Source organism: Macaca fascicularis, chromosome 17 (assembly GCF_037993035.2).
Source record: "Macaca fascicularis isolate 582-1 chromosome 17, T2T-MFA8v1.1".
NCBI lineage: Eukaryota > Metazoa > Chordata > Mammalia > Primates > Cercopithecidae > Macaca > Macaca fascicularis.
In genome coordinates, this window is record NC_088391.1 from 70,614,989 (window position 1) to 70,629,555 (window position 14,567).

A 14,567-nucleotide genomic window follows, 5' to 3' on the forward strand; every position below is an offset into this window, starting at 1 on the left:
TTTTAATGTTTTGAGCTTATATTTCATTATTTTTGTTTTGAGAGATTGAGTTGTGCTTTAAAAAAAATTCTCCTTGTTTTATTAGAAACTGTTATTTAAAAAAAAAAAAATTCAGCACCTAAATAGAGAATATATGGGGTATTACTCCTTTAACAGCAGAGGTTATAGCACACCAAAGCAATACTTCCAGTTCACAGAATCTTAGAGGTTTTCTCTCTCTTCAATCTTGCAAAGAACCACTTTACTACTCCCTAATTAAATTCATATTTGCTCCTTATGTCTTGTCTCCTGCAAGTGGAATTAAAGCAAAAGTTACCTAGATGACATTTGATCTTAAGGGATGCAATTAGGTGAAAGGGGGAAGGCAGTTGCCTGTTTACCAAGCAGTAAAGCATTCTAGCTGGTAGGAAAAGTGGAAGTTTGACATACCTCTCCAGGCAGAAGGGTGGGGAGCCCAGAGGCCAGTCCCTTAGATTTTCATTCTGAATTGACTTAGATGATACTATCCTATAACTAGTGACACATTTATTTTGCTCAAAGAGCCACTGCACTGAAATCCTTGTTAGAAGTGATCAGGAAGTAAGCTGGTGGGCATATTGTTTCTGATTCTAGGACAAATTACTTCACCGGCTTTCTCTTACAATCATAGGTCAACCTTGGGTTTATTTTCAAAAATGGCTGTTATGTCAAAAGGGAAATAATTAGATGGGAATCAAGTTCTCCAGACTCTACCCTGATCATACTTTGGATCATTGAAATATTTTTGAGTGCCTGTTAATAGTTCTTGAAGGGATTATGCTGTTACTGCCACATAAAATCTGTCTTTTACCCTATTCTTCTTTCCACCTTCTTTGAAAAAAAAAAACACACACACAAAAAAAAACAAACCTTAATTGCTATCTCTTTCAGGAAACCTTTTCCTCTCATCCTCTTTAATTTTCATCATCTTGGTTTCTATAGCCCTATGTGTGTGAGGTACTTACGAGACAGTGCTGGGAGTATTAATTTTTAGGTTACTATCCTCAATTATAGCTTACTCAATTTTGCATGTCACCACCCCCCCTCCCCCCTCCCCCACAACACCTAAGCACAAAGCTCAATACATTTAGTGAATGATTGGATAGGATGGATGCCAGTGTGAGACTGTGTACTGGTGTATATAAAATGTCTTCTGGCCTTTATCTCAATGTCTAATAGAGGAAGATTTATAAAGAGGAAAATTGCCTAATATTGAGGTATGAACAAAAATTATGGGTCAGAGCAATTGAACTCCAGGAGAAAATGGTCACTCTTCACTGCAGAGGTGACACTGGAACTAGATCTTAAAGAATAAGTAGAAGCGTGCAGTGTGTTTAAGCATTTCATACATTCTCATATTTTTCCATCTCTTGCATGATGTTCTCTGCCTTCCTTGATTGTCCTCAGAAGGAAGGAATTATCTTTCCAATTCTCATAACACTTTTTCTGAGGCTCTTTATTAAACCACTTTCTACTGTGTGTCTCAGTATGTGCATTCATGCCTCACCACTTCTGCTAGAGGGCAGGATCTGTGTGAGGTATAGAATCGTAGCCTCCAGTGAGCCTAGCACATACTAAACACCTTTAAAAGATCAAGATTTTCCACATCATTGTGAGCCACTCACTTTACCACTGCAGATACCACTGCAGATGTCCACAATGGTACAGCCTTCCTCTTCTCCAAAACACTGTACAAGAAGTATGTAGAGTAATTGTGAACATCTTTTTCACATATCTCCCAACTTTATCTCCCTCTCTAGAAGTAACCACTGTTAACAATTTATTACACACTCTTACAGATGTTTTCCACATAGATTTTTCTACTAGGATGATCCTGTGCTCTATGATGTCAGCATAACTTCTGGTTATGAAGGTGAGAGGATCCCAGGTATAAATGTCTGAAAAAGTGTACCTCTTGCTTTGTATTTATAGGAGACTGCTCTCAGGGGAGAGTAGTGTTTCTTTATTGCAAACATAGTTTATTTACTGCGAAACCAAGGTTTATTTTCTTGGTCCTTTAGTCTCTAGATGAAGAATGACTTGTGGTTTCGAGGCCTTTGGGAGCTGAACTATTCCTGGATCTGATATATGCAGCATGTAAATGTCCTATTTTATGAACTTACAACTCAATTTGGTGAGAAGTTCTCTGAAACGAGGTCATTTGGAGGGAAAAGGTCAGAGTTGGCAAGAAAGTCCAGCCTGGGTAGGCTGAGAGAAGACTAAAATAATGCTGAGTTTAGGCTGGGCGTGGTAGCTCACGCCTGTAATCCCAGCACTTTGGGAGGCCAAGGCAGGTGGATCACATGAGGTCAGGAGTTTTGAGACCAGCCTGGCCAACAGGGTGAAACCCTGTCTCTACTGAAAATACAAAAGTTAGCTGGGTGTGGTAGTGGGCGCCTGTAATCTTAGCCACTTGGGAGGCTGAGGCAGGAGAATCACTTGAACCCCGGAGGCAGAGGTTGCAGTGAGCCAAAATCACACCACTGCACTGCAACCTGGGTGACAGAGTGAGACTCCCTCTCAAAAAATAAAAGAAATAAATAATGCTGGACTTAAAATGAATTCCCTTTGTTTTGGGACCAGCATGTCCCAGGATGTGGCAGTCACTGTTCTCTGACTAAACCTACAGCCATTTAGAACCCCTCTGTATTAGTGTTCTCCAGAGAAACAGAACCAATAGGATCTGTGTATGTATGTATATATGTATGGTCAATAGATCCATCTGTCTAGGTATTTATTATTGGAATTGGCTTATGTGATTATGGTGGCTGAGAAGTCCTATTTACAGTCTGCAAACTGGAGAACTAGGAAAGCTGGAGGTGTAATTCACTGAGTCAGAAGGCCTAAGAACCAGGAGAGCCTATGGTGTAACTCCCAGTCCCAGTTGGAAGTTGGGAGTGGGGTGAAGAAATGGTGTGAGTCTGGAGTCCAAAGGCCCAAGAACCAGGAGCTCCAGTGTATAAGGGCAGGCAAACATGAATTGTCCCAGCTCAAGAAAAGAGGGATAGTTCACTCCTCTTCCATATTTTTGTGCTATTTTGGCTCTCAATGGATTGGACAATGCACACCCACATAGGTGAAGGCAGATCTTCTTTACTCAGTCTACTGATTGAAATGTTAATCCTTTCCAGAAACACCTTCACAGACACACCTGGAATAATGTTTAATCAGCTATCTGGGCATCCGTTACCTCAGTCAAGTTGACACATAAAATTAACCATCACACCCTTCTTCCCCAGTTTTTCCTGCCTGAATGCCAGTATGGTATCTGGAGGTGAAGCGGGACCCAGATACACAGTTTGGGTTCTCTGTACTGTGTAGTGATAAACAGTTTGGATTGCTCTTAAACATGACCAAAGTAAGTAATATCCTCAGTGGCTAAGCCAGTGGCTCACAGTGATGTGCAAAATCTTGCACCTTGTTTTTTAAAGGTGCTTACAGTAACCTATGTTCTATAGAATTTACAGGAGAGCTGCTTAGGCCTTCACAAACCACCAACATGAAAAAAAAAAAAAGTTGCAAGTCTTACCTTCCCACAGGGGTTACTGACCAGACTCCTCACGCATGGTTTGATTTTCAGTCAACTCACTACTGTGGCAGTGTGTAAGTAGTTTAAGTAATGGGTTTATATCTGCTTGATTCTTGCCCTTTTATTCTCTTTATTCTTCAACTGTGTTCCAGTTGGGAACCCACTACTTCCCAGTCGCTTCTGGAGAATGGCTTAGTGAAAATGTCAGCAGCCATGATTTCAACAACTATCTCAAAGGTCATTCCATGCTGTCCACATTAACCACCAACAAAACTTTGCCAAGCGAAGCAGGTGCCATTTTCTTTCTTCCCTCCCCTTCCCTTCCCCTCCACTTCCCCCTTCCCCCTTCCTTCTCCCTTCCCTTCCCTTTTTTTCTTTTTTTGGCCACCTTCCTGGCTGGGAAAGCAGATGCCATTTTCAGATATCTGCTTGGAAAAACAACAAATCAGAATGGCCGGGTGAAATCAACACTCCCTTTTATGGTAGTCCAGCTCCCAAATACGTAATGTTGGCTTTTCAGAGAAGAGTTAAAATATGGCAGGAGTGAAGCAAGATGGCTGACTAGAAGCAGCTACAATGTGTGACTCACAGAAAGGAGCAAAAGGGGTGAGTAAATACAGCACCATTAACTGAAACATCCAAGTACTCACACTGGGATTGATCAGGGAAACGGCTCGACCCATGGCGAATGGAGAAAAGCAAGACAGAGTGATGGCCCACCCAGGAGTGACAAGGAACCAAGAGAACCCCAATCCCTGGCCCAGGCAAACAGTGAGTATGCAACCTCAGGAACCCATGCTTTTCCTATGGATCTTTGCAACCCTCAGATCAGGAGATCCCCTCATGAACCCATTTAACCAGGGCCTTGGGTCTGACGTACAGAGCTGCATTGAGTCTCAGCAAAACAGCTACTCAGGCGTGCACAGAGATCTGAGAACTTTACGTATTTGGGATCTGGGATTGCTGACAAAGGTGACTGCAACTTAAGCAGGGTAGGAGGTCTGTACATACCCCTGGGAAGGGGGCTGAATCCAGGGGGCTGGGCATTTTTGGTCTGTGAATCCCACTCCCATGGCACCTCACAAGATAAGACTGACTGGCTTGGAATTCCAGCCAGCCACTGGCACTTAACCTGAGACAGGACAGAGCCCCTTGGGGGAGGAGCAGGCCACCATCTTTGCTATTTGGATGACTCAGCCATTTTAGCCTGCAGACTTTGGAGAGTCCAAACAGACTGGGTGTGGAAGGGATCCCCCAGCACAGCACAGCTGCTCTAGCCAAATGTGGCCAAACTGCATCTTTAAGTGGGACCCTGATCTATTATTCTGCATTGAGTGGGACCTCAGCCGAGTCCTCAGAGGTGGACTGTAGGAGGCTACCTCCTACAGGTGTGTTCAGGCTGCCAACAGGTTTGTGCCCCGCTGGGATGGAACTCCTAGAGGAAGGAGCAGGCTGCCATCTTTGCTGAATCACAGCCTTCACTGGTAGTACCTCAAGGTACTGGAAAGTCCGAGGCAAGTAGGGTCTGGAGTGGATCCCCCAGCAAACCACAGCAGCCCTATGGAAAAGTGTCCAGACTGTTAAAAATAAATAAATAAATAAATAAATAAATAAATAAATAAATAAATAAAACAAAACCCCATTCAAAGGTCAGCAACCTCAAAGATTGAAGGTAGATAAGCCCACAAATATGAGAAAGAATCAGTGCAAAAACGCTAAAAACTCAAAAAGCCAGAATGCCCTCTTTCCTCTAAATAACAGCAATACTTCTCCAGCAATGGTTCAGAACTGGGCTGAGGTTGAGATGGCTGAAATGACAGACGTAGACTTCAGAATGTGGATAAAAACAAACTTCACTGAGCTAACAGAGCACGTTGTAACCCAATGCAAGGAAGCTAAAAATAATGATAAAACAGTGCAGGAACTGACAGCCAAAATAGTATACAGAAGAACATAACCAACCTGGTAGAGCTGAAAAACACATTATGAAAACTGCACAATGCAATCCCAGGTATTAGTACCAGAAGACACCAAGTGGAGGAAATAATTTCGGAGCTGGAAGACTGTCTTTCTGAAATAAGACAGGCAGACAAGATTAGAGAAAAAAAAAATGCAAAGGGATAAACAAAACCTCAGTGAAATATGGGACTATGTAAGGAGACTGAATCTACAACTGATTAGGGTACCTGAAAGAGATGAAGAGAATGGAACCAATTTGGAAAACATTTCAGGGTATCATCCAGGAGAACCTTCCCAACCTAGCTAAATTGATCAGTATTCAAATTCGGAAAATGCAGAGAACCCTGGTAAGATATTCAATGAGAAGATCATCCACAGGACACACAATCTTTAGATTCTCCAAGGTCAAAATGAGAGAAAACATTAAGAACAGCCAGAAAGAAAGGCCAGGTTACCTACAAAGGGAAGGCCATCACACTAACAGCCAGCCTCTCAGTGGAAATTCTACAAACCAGAAGAGATTGGAGGCCAATATTCAGCATTCTTAAAGAAAAGAAACTCCAACCCAGAATTTCATATCCAGTCAAACTAAGCTTCATAAATGAAGGAGAAATAAGATCCTTTTCAGCTAAGCATATGCTGAAAGGATTTGTTACCACCAGACCTACTTTACAAGGGCTCCTGAAAGAAGCACTAAATATGGAAAGGAAAAACTGTTACCAGCCACTATAAAAATACAATGAGGTACACAGACCAGTGACACTATAAAGCAACCAAATAAACAAGTTTACAAAATAACCAGTTAGCCTCATGTTGACAAGATGAAATCCACACACTAACCTTAAATGTAAATGGGCTAAATGTCCCAAATAAAAGCCACAGAGTAGCAAGCTGGGTAAAGAACGAAGACCCAAGGTATGCTGTCTTCAGGAGACTCATGGGCAAAGACACACATAGACTCAAAATAAAAGGATGGAGGAAATTTTACCAACAAATGGAAAACAGAAAAAAGCAGGGGTTGCAATCCTAGCTTCTGACAAAATAGACTTTAAACCAACAAAGATCAAAAAAGACAAGGAAGGGCATTACATATAATGGTAAAGGGATCAATTCAACAAGAACTAACTATCCTAAATATATATGCACCCAGTACAGGAGCACCCAGACTCATAAAGTAAGTTCTTAGAGACTTACAAAAAGATTTAGACTCCCACACAATAATAGTGAGAAACTTTAACACCCCACTGACAATATTAGAAGAGATAGAAAATTCACAAAGATATTCAGGACTTGAACTCAGCTCTGGATCAAGTGGACCTGATAGATATGTACAAAACTCTTTATCCCAAAACAACAGAATAGACATTCTTCTCATCACCACACATCATGTACTCTAAAACTGATCACATCAGAAGTAAAACACTCCTCAGTAAATGTATAAGAACTGAATCATACCACACAGTCTCAGACCACAGCACAATCAAGTTAGAACTCAAGATTAAGAAACTCACTAAAAAACACACAACTAAATGGAAACTGAACCACCTGCTCCTGAATAACTGTTGGATAAATAATGAAAATAAGGCAGAAATCAAGAAGTTCTTTGAAACTAACGAGAACAAAGATACAACCTACCAGAATCTCTGGGACACAGCTAAGGCAGTATTAAGAGGGAAATTTATAGCACATCATAATAAATACCCACATCAAAAAGCTAGAAAGATCTCAAGTTAACAACTAAACATCACAACTGAAAGAACTAAAGAACCAAGAGCAAATTCCAAAGCTAGTAGAATACAAGAAATAACCAAAATCAGAGCTGAACTGAAGGTGAGAGAGATAAAAAAAAAAAAAAAAAAAAAGAAAGAAAAAAAAATTCAAAAGATCAATGAATCCAGGAACTGGATTTTTGAAAAAATTAATAAAATAGATAGACTGCTAGCTAGACTAATAAGAAAAGAGAGAAGATTCAAATAAACACAGTCAAAAATGATAAGGGGGGTATTACTAGTGGCCCCACAGAAATACAAACAACCATCAGAGGATATTAGAAACACCTCTATGCATATAAACTAGAAAAATCTAGAAGAAGTGGATAAATTCCTGGGCACATCGATTTTTCCAAGACGGAACCAGGAAGAAATGTAATCCCTAAGTAAACCAATAATGAATTCTGAAATTGAGGCAATAATATATAGCCTACCAATCAAAAAAGGGCCAGGACCAGATGGATTCACACTAAATTCTACCAGATGTCCAAAAAAGAGCCAGTACCATTCCTACGGAAACTATTCTAAAAAATTGAAAAGGAAGGACTCCTCCCTAACTCATTCTATGAGGCCAGCATTATCCTGATACCAAAACTGCGCAGAGTTACAATAACAAAAAAAACTTTAGGCCAATATCCTTGATGAGTGTTGATGCAAAAATCCTCAACAAAATACTGGTAAACCGAATCCAGCATCATGTCAAAAAGCTTATTCACCACAATGAAGTGGGCCTCATTTCTGGGATGGAAGATGGGTTCAGCACACACAAAACAATAAATGTGATTTATCACATAAACGGAACTAAAGACAAAAACCACATGATTATCTCAATAGATGCAGAAAAGGCTTTTGATAAAACTCAACATCACTTCATGTTAAAAATTCTCAGTAAAATAGTTATTGAAGGAACATACCTCAAAATAATAAAAGCCATTATATGACAAACTTACAACCAATATCATACTGAATGGGCAAAAGTTGGAAACATTCCCCTTGAAAACTGGCATCCTTGAAGACAAGGATGACCTCTCTCACCACTCCTGTTCAACTTAGTATTGACCAAGGCAACCAGGCAAGAGAAAAAAATAAAATGTATTCAGATAGGAAGAGAGGAAATAAAACTATCCCTGCTTGCAGATGACATGATCCTATATCTAAGAAACCCCATGGTGTCAGCCCAAAAGCTTCTTAAGCTGACAAACAACTTTAGCAAAGTCTCAGGATTCAAAATCAATGTGCAAAAACCACTAGCCTGCCTCCCTCCCTCCCTCCCTCCCTCCCTCCCTCCCTCCCTCTTTCTCTCTCCCTCCCTCCCTCCCTCCCTCCCTCCCTCCCTCTCTCTCTCTCTCTCTCTCTCTCTCTCTCTTTCTTTCTTTCTTTCTTTCTTTCTTTCTTTCTTTCTTTCTTTCTTTCTTTCTTTCGATGGAGTCTTGCTCTGTTGTCCAGACGTCCAGGCTGGAGTGCACTGGTGTGATCTCGGCTCACTTCCAGCTCCGCCTCCCAGGTTCACGCCATTCTCCTGCCTCAGCCTCACGAGTAGCTGGGACTACAGGCACCCACCACCACGCCTGGCTAATTTTTTATTTTTTCAGTAGAGACGGAGTTTCACCGTTTAGCCAGGATGGTCTCGATCTCCTGATCTCATGATCTGCCTGCCTTAGCCTCCCAAAAGTGCTGGGATTACAGGCATGAGCCACCATGCCTGGCCAAAAATCACTAGCATTTCTATACACCAAGAACAGTTAAGCTGAGAGCCAAATCATGAGTGAACTCCCATTCATCATTGCCACAGAAAGAAAATACCTAGGAATACAGTTAACAAGGGAAGTGAAGGACCTCTACAAGGTGAACTACAAACCACTGCTCAAAGAAATCAGAGATGACACAAATGGAAAAACATTCCATGCCATGGATAAGAAGAATCAATATTGTGAAAATGGCCATACTGCCCAAAGCAATTTATAGATTCAATGCTATTACCATTAAACTACCATTGACATTCTTCACAGAACTAGAAAAAACTTTTTAAAATTTATATGGGACCGAAAAAGAGCCTGAATAGCCAAAGCAATCCTAAGCAAAAAGAACAAAGCTGGAGGCATCATGCTACCCGACTTCAAACTATGCTTCGGGGCTACAGTAACCAAAACAGCATGATACTGGTACAAGAACAGACACATAGACCAATGGAGCAGAAGAGAGAACTCAGAAACAAGACTAAACACCTACAACTATCTGATCTTTGAGAAACCTGACAAAAACAAAAAGTGGGGAAAGGAGTCCCTATATTTAATAAATGGTGCTGGGATAACTGTCTAACCATATGCAGAAAATTGAAACGTCCTTACACCACATAAAAAAATCAACTCAAGATGGATTAAAGACCTAACTGTAAAACTAAAAACTATAAAAACCCTGGAAGAAAACCTAGTTAATACCATTCAGGACATAGGCACATGGAAAGATTTCATGATGAAGATGCCAAAAGCAATTGCAATAGAAGCAAAGACTGACAAATGGGATCTAATTAAACTAAAGAGCTTCTGCACAGCAAAATAAACTATCAACAGAGTAAATGGACAACCTACAGAATGGGAGAAAACTTTGCAAACTATGCAGCATCTATAAGGAACTTAAACAAATTTACAAGCCAAAAGCAACCCAGTTAAAAAGTGGGCAAAGACTGAACAGGCACTTCTCATGCAGCCAGCAATCATACATGTGGCCAACAATCATATGAAGAAAAACTCAACATTACTGATTATTAGAGAAATGCAAATCAAAACCACAATGAGATACCATCTCACTCCAGTCAGAATGGCTATTATTTTGACTATAAAAGTAAAACAAACAAACAAACAAAAACAAACAAACAAAAAACACAAAAACACAGATGTTGGTGAGGTTGTGGAGAAAAAGGAATGCTTTTACACTGTTGGTGGGAGTGTAAATTAGTTCAACTATTGCGGAAGACAGTGCGATTATTCCTCAAAGAATCATCTAGAAACAGAAATACCATTTGACTCAGCAATACATTACTGAGTATATACCCCAAATAGTTCTATTATAAAGACACATACACATGTATGTTCATTGCAGCACTATTCACAATAGCACAAACATGGAATCAACCTAAATTCCAAACATCAATGCTAAACTGCATAATGAAAATGTGGTACATATATACACCATGAAATACTATGCAGCCATAAGAACGAACAGGATCATGTCCTTTGCAGGGACATAGATGGAGCTGGAGGCCATTATTCTTAGCAAACTTAACACAAGAACAGAAAACCACATACTACATGTTCTCATTTATAAGTGGGAGCTAGATTATGAGAACACATGAACATATAGAGGGAACAATGCACACAGGGGCCAAAGAGAGGGTGGAGGTTAGCAGGAGGGAGAGAGGACCAGGAAAAATAACTAGTGGATACCAGAATACATGGGTGATGAAATAATCTGTACAACAAACCCCCATGACACATTTACCTATGTAACAAAGTTGCACATCCTGCACACGTACCCCTGAACTTAAAAGTTAAAAAATGTAAAGAAGTCCTACAGAGAGACACACCTCTTGCCTGTTCAGGTTCCAGATTTTGAATTTGACCCTCTCTCAACTCTGTAGAATGCAGTTGAGATGCATAGAAAAAGTATAGGACTATTCACACCTATTTGCTAACAGTAGGCGTTAACTCTTTTCTTCTTTTGTTCCTACTGCCTTACTTCTTGACCTGTCTTCCTTCTCCCCTCCTCCCTCTCACCATTTTCTTGTATCATTGCCTGAAGTCAGGAGTAAAGCCCAAATATTAAAACATCCAGAAGAGGCCTGGTGCAGTGGTCACACCTGTGATGCCAGGGCTTTGAGAGGCCAAGGAGGGAGTTCACCTTGAACTCTTGGCAGAAGACCAAGAGTTCAAGGCTGTAGTGAGCTCTGACCATGCCACTGCACTCCAGCCTGGGTGACGGAGACACTGTCTCTGGAAAAAAAAATCTGGAAGAGAAATGAAAAAAAAATTACTTGCAATATAAGTACATTAACTTTAGCCATTCATATGCATTGTTAAATCTCCGGGTCTTTGAATTCTAGCAAAATGTTTCTCATTTTTCATAATGCTAATATCTTACATGTCTGTGAACTAGAGGTTTATTTTTATTTTTTTAGATTTAGTATACTGTTGGACAGTGGGAAGGGAAAAAGTTCCCCTCTTACTTTTGATGTTTCTTCCATGTGGAGGGAATGTAATTACTGTAACTCCTGATCTTCCTCCACCTCTTTATTAGCTCTTCCCCAGGGGAGTCATTTATTTGATGGGTAAATTTGAGATGTAAATACCTGAGTATGCTCTGCTCAGCTTGTCTTCTTCCTTTGGGGAGCTCAGTTCGCAGCAGTTGTTGCCATGCTGTGTTCTCCAGGGTCGGCTCTCCTGTATCCCCACCCAGGGAAGCGGCTCATAGTCCACTACTTCCTGGGTAGGGGACAAGGGGGCCCAATTCTGGAATTCATCTAGTTAACCTATTTTTTCCAATCTACTTTTATCAGTAGTAAAGTTAATATTTTGTTTGTCTATGTGCCACTGCTTTGTTTCATTATTTACGCATATCTCAGGTAGGAAAGAAGGGTGCTGTATTGGAATCCTCAGTGACTCACCATATACATCCCATTAGATCTGCTGTTGGCTAGAGGCCCCATTAGCCACCTTCAATATAAATGAATCAAATGCAAGACTATCTGTATTCTCTTATATTTGAAGTCTTTTAGATAAGGATTTTTTTTTTTCTTTTCCAAGATCATCAAACAGACACCACCTGACTTGCAAGTAGAAGGCTCAGAAGAAATTAAGAAGTTGTCCTCTCAAAAATAACCCACTATCCCTTCCGATAGTTTTACCACTTGAACCAATACAATCAACTTACTGATCTTATAATGTCTGCACACTCATTTGGATTTAGGATGCCCAATAGTCAGTATATTCCACAGTGTCTATTTACAGTCTATATTATTTATGCCAGACATATACTAATGGATCCTTGATGCTGGCAGTAACATGACTTCCAGATTAGTGAAGCAGGAGGAGATCTGAGTGAGTGTCTTTCTCCTCTGAACTTCCATACCTGTCTATTGGATCTTCTTTTGTAAAATGCTTTATTTTCTACCATGTTTTATGATTATTTCTGGTTTTGGTTATCTTCTCTGATGGCGTTTCAGCAAGTCTTGTCAAGTTATATGTCTCTTTGGTCTTTGTTTCCCATAAACGATGTAATATTTCTCAAAATTCTGTAATTATGTTGAAGAACAATAGAGAAAGTGGGGCAAAGGAAGAGATGAAGAAAACTAGGAGGGAGTGATTCTCTACAGCCATTGGGAGAAACATTCTCCATATGGAGAGGTGCAGCAGCAAGATCAAAGGCCCATGCTCACTCAAAATCTTACGTAGAGATACTCCATGCAAAGGCTGAGAAGTCTTTGCACTCAGCCTTTGCACAGATTGGAAACATAAGCAAGCTGTTGGAAGGATATAGGGGTATCTGACTCATGAAACCCAAGGGCAGGGCATGTAGCCTGGATACACAAGAACATGGAACTAGCAATGGAATAGTGATGAGGAGCCAAGTCAGAAACACATTCACACAATCGCTCTCTGGAACTCCATGGTTTCTTATTTCTTCTGCTCTCTGGGTGTCTGCTTTATTCTTTTTCCTTCTGTAGATTGGTTTCTTCAGTTTATTCCACTTGTGCCTGGCTCATCACAGTCACCTCCAAATGCCTGGCTCAGCCCTTTATTGACCTGACCACATGAACTCGACAGAAACAAACTTATGAAGTCTCTCAAGTCCCAACCTCAAATTCACAGGAGATAGAATCCGCTGCACCTCTCTCCCAAGAACCCTCCAACTCTGTGGGTCAGTTGTATTCACCCATAATGCCATCTGGCACTGGGCAAAGGGCAGGGTCATACCTGCTTTTATTTGGAGCCTTGGTAGGAACAGACTCTTGTGTAGAAGTGGGCAGAAAATTATTGGTATCTTTAGCACACTTTTTGGTCCCAGAAACATGATCAAACTGAAGGATCCATCCTGCCTAGGATGACCTTTCATATGTTTGGTGAGAACTGATTGAAAAACAACACGTTTGGGTGTGAAGTTAAATGGAGTTTTAAAATATGGCCCTCTAGTAATGATAGTTTCTTTACCTTTTGTTTTAGGTATACTACAGGTTAAAAGATAGTAACGGAGAACTTCTGCTTCTAGGAGGATGAAGTAGATACACTTTTCCTGTTTCCCACTAAGTACAACTAAAGACCCAGGACATTATGTAAAAAATGAACACTAGAAGACATCAAAAGGTGGAGGGAAGGCAGTACATTGGCTTGGAGCCTTATGATATGAGAAATAACACAGGTGAAGTTCCCTGAGTTTTCTGAGTTATCTCAGACATGGGACTGAGGAAGCCAGCAGCCTAGAAATACCAAAGGGCACAGACACAGAGGGCCACCTGCGAAACTCTGGCCTCTCTATGCAAAGGACCAGGAAAGGGACAGACTAGCAGATGGAAAACTTCTAGACAATAGCCACTCTACTGCAACCAATCACACAGGAAAAATTGTGGTTCTACCCGTACCTCCACCAATGAAATGGGAAGTCTAGACTTCTACACTTGCCAGGTTGTCACAGGCACCCTACACCCCCAGCTGGAGTGAGGAGACCAAATAAGGTATTAGAGGCTGCCTAGTGGGGAATCGGGATCTTCTCCAGTACCCAGCAGTACAAAGTTAACCCCTCCTTGGTGTCGGTGGAGACCACGGAGTGAGCTGAAACACGCTTCCCTCCCCAGCAGTAATGAGGAGTGCCCCTTCTCAGGCATCAAAGCAGACTGAGTTGAGAACAGGGACTTCTACCTCCATTAGGTAGTAACTGAAGCAATAACTCCCTTCCTTTGCTAGAGAAAACCAGCAAAAGCAATGTTTAAGTAACATTCAGAGTCTTAAAATATGAAGTGATCAGATTTTACAAAAATTACTCATCATAACAAGGATTTCAGTTTTGCAGTTACTAAAAATCTAAAACCAGGAAAAAAAAATCCATAAATCCTCATGTGACTGTTAAAGTTTTCAGGGGGGGGGGTCGTGGGGGAGAGGAGCCAGGTTCTTGTTTTATTACCCAGTCTGGAGTGCAGCGGTGCAATCATAGCTCACTACAGCCTCCAATTCCTGGGCTCAAGGAATCCTCCTGCCTCAGCCTCCTGAGCTGCTAGGACTATAGATGTTCACCAACAGGCCCGG